Source organism: Eumetopias jubatus, unplaced genomic scaffold (genome assembly GCF_037043125.1).
Source record: "Eumetopias jubatus isolate StellerSeaLion01/CBP00866 unplaced genomic scaffold, mEumJub1_p1.0 scaffold_11, whole genome shotgun sequence".
In the NCBI taxonomy this organism is placed as follows: domain Eukaryota; kingdom Metazoa; phylum Chordata; class Mammalia; order Carnivora; family Otariidae; genus Eumetopias; species Eumetopias jubatus.
Window position 1 is genome coordinate 65,589,690 of NW_028274817.1, and position 3,757 is coordinate 65,593,446.

Below are 3,757 nucleotides of genomic sequence, written 5' to 3' on the forward strand. Positions count from 1 at the left end.
CCAGCCCTACAAGAAATATTGAAAGGGGTCCTCTAAGCAAAGAGAGAGCCTAAAAGTAACATAGACCAGAAAGGAACAGAGACAATATACAGTAACAGTCACCTTGCAGGCAATAAAATGGGACTAAATTCATATCTTTCAATAGTTACCCTGAATGTAAATGGGCTAAATGCCCCAATGAAAAGAAACAGGCTATCAGATTGGATAAAAAAACAAGACCAATCGATATGTTGTCTGCAAGAGACTCATTTTAGACCCAAAGACACCCCCAGATTGATAGTGAAGGGGTGGAAAACCATTTACCATGCACACCAAAAGAAAGCTGGGGTGGCAATCCTTATATCAGACAAATTAGATTTTAAACCAAAGATGATAATAAGAGATAAGGAAGGGCACTATATCCTACGTAAAGGGTCTATCCAACAAGAAGATCTAACAATTGTAAACATCTATGCCCCTAACATGGGAGCAGCCAATTATATAAGGCAATTAATAACAAAATCAAAGAAACACATCAACAACAATACAATAATAGTGGAGGATTTTAACACCCCTCTCACTGAAATGGACAGATCATCTAAGCAAAAGATCAACAAGGAAATAAAGACTTTCAATGACACACTGGACCAAATGGACTTCACAGATATATTCAGAACATTACATCCCAAAACAACAGAATACACATTCTTCTCTAGTGCCCATGGAACATTCTCCAGAGTAGATCACATCCTGGGTCACAGATCAGGTCTCAACTGGTACCAAAAGATTGGAATCATTCCCTGCATATTTTCAGACCACAGTGCTTCGAAACTAGAACTCAATCACAAGAGGAAAGTTGGAAAGAACTCAAATACATGGAGGCTAAAGAGCATCCTACTAAAGAATGAATGGGTCAACCAGGAAATTAAGAATTAAAAACAATCATAGAAACCAATGAAAATGAAAACACAACTGTTCTAAATCTTTGGGATACAGCAAAGGCAGTCCTAAGAGGAAAGTATATAGCAATACAAGCCTTTCTCAAGAAACAAGAAAGGTCTCAAATACACAACCTAACCCTACACCTAAAGGAGTTGGAGAAAGAACAGCAAATAAAGCCTAAACCCAGCAGGAGAAGAGAAATAATAAAGCTCAGAGCAGAAATCAATGAACCAGAAACCAAAAGAACAGTAGAACAGATCAACGAAACTAGGAGCTGGTTCTTTGAAAGAATTAACAAGATTGATAAACCCCTGGCCAGACTGATCAAAAAGAAAAGAGAAATGACCCAAATCAACAAAATCATGAATGAAAGAGGAGAGATCACAAGCAACACCAAAGAAATACAAACAATTATAAAAACATATTATGAGCAACTATATGCCAGCAAATTAGATGATCTGGGAGAAATGGATGCATTCCTATAAATGTACAAACTACCAAAACTGAACCAGGAAGAAATAGAAAACCTGAACAGACCTATAACCACTAAAGAAATTGAAGCAGTCATCAAAAATCTCCCAACAAACAAGAACCCAGGGCCAGATGGCTTTCCAGGGGAATTCTACCAAACATTTAAAGAAGAATTAATACCTATTCTCCTGAAACTGTTCCAAAAAATAGAAATGGAGGGAAAACTTCCAATCTTGTTTTATGAGACCACCATTACCTTCATCCCCAAACCAGACAAAGACCCTATCAAAAAGGAGACTTACAGACCAATATCCTTGATGAACATGGATGCAAAAATTCTCACCAAAATACTAGCCAATAGGATCCAACAATACGTTAAAAGGATTATTCACCACGACCAAGTAGGATTTATCCCTGGGCTGCACGGTTGGTTCAACATCCACAAATCAATCAATGTGATACAATACATTAATAAGAGAAAGAACAAGAACCATATGATCCCCTCAATAGATGCAGAAAAAGCATTTGACAAAGTACAGCATCCTTTCTTGATCAAAACTCTTCAGAGTATAGGGATAGAGGGTACATACCTCAATATCATAAAAGCCATCTATGAAAAACCCACAGCGAATATCAATCTCAATGGGGAAAAACTGAGAGCCTTCCCCGTAAGGTCAGGAACACGACAGGGATGTCCACTATCACCACTGCTATTCAACATAGTATTAAAAGTCCTAGCCACAGCAATCAGACAACAAAAAGAAATAAAAGGCATCCAAATTGGCAGAGAAGTCAAACTCTCACTCTTTGCAGATGATATGATACTTTAATGTGGAAAACCCAAAAAACTCCACCTCAAAACTGCTAACACTCATACAGTAATTCAGTAAAGTGGCAGTATATAAAATCAATGCACAGAAATCAGTGGCATTCCTATACACCAACAACAAGACAGAAGAAAGAGAAATTAAGGAGTTGATCCCATTTACAATTGAACCCAAAACCATAAGATACCTAGGAATAAATCTAACCAAAGAGGCAAAGGATCTGTACTCAGAAAACTATAAAATACTCATGAAAGAAATTGAGGAAGACACAAAGAAATGGAAAAACATTCCATGCTCATGGATTGGAAGAATAAATATTGTGAAGATGTCAATGCTACCTAGAGTAATCTACACATTTGATGCAATCTTTATGAAAATACGATCCACTTTTTTCAAAGAAATGGAACAAATAATCCTAAAATTTGTATGGAACCAGAAAAGACTCCGAATAACCAGAGGAATGTTGAAAAAAAAAAAGCAAAGCTGGCGGCATCACAATTCCAGACTTCCAGCTCTATTACAAAGCTGTCATCATCAAGACAGTATGGTACTGGCACAAAACAGACACATAGATCAATGGAACAGAATAGAGAGCCCAGAAATGGACCCTCACCTGTATGGTCAACTAATCTTCGACAAAGCAGGAAAGAATGTCCAATGGAAAAAAGACAGTCTCTTCAACAAATGGTGTTGGGAAAATTGGACAGCCACATGCAGAAGAATGAAACTGGACCATTTCCTTACACCACACACAAAAATAGACTCAAAATGGTTGAAAGACCTCAATGTGAGATAGGAGTCCATCAAAATCCTAAAGGAGAACACAGACAGCAACCTCTTCGACCTCAGCCGCAGCAACGTCTTCCTAGAAACATCACCAAAGGCAAGGGAAGCAAGGGCAAGAATGAACTATGGGGACCTCATCAAGATAAAAAGCTTTTACACAGCAAAAGAAACAGTCCACAAAACCAAAAGACAAATGACAGAATGGGAGAAGATATTTGCAAATGACATATCAGATAAAGGGCTAGTATCCAAAATCTATACAGAACTTATGAAACTCAACACCCAAAGAACAAATGATCCAATCAAGAAATGGGCAGAAGACATGAACATACATTTTTCCAAAGAAGACTTCCAAATGGCCACAGACACCTGAAAAGTGCTCAATATCACTCGGCATCAGGGAAATCCAAATCAAAACCCCAATGATATATCACCTCATACCAGTCAGAATGGCTAAAATTAATAAGTCAGGAAAAGACAGATGTTGACGGGGATGTGGAGAAAGGCTATCCCTCCCACACTGTTGGTGGGAATGCAAGCTGGTGCAGCCACTCTGGAAAACAGTATGGAGTTTCCTCAAAATGTTGAAAATAGAACTACCATACGATCCTGCAATTGCACAAGTGGGTATTTACCCCAAAGATACAAAGGTAGGGATCCAAGGGGTACGTGCACCCCGATGTTTATAGCAGCAATGTCCACAGTAGCCAAACTGTGAAAAGAGATAAGATGTCCATTGACAGACGAATGGA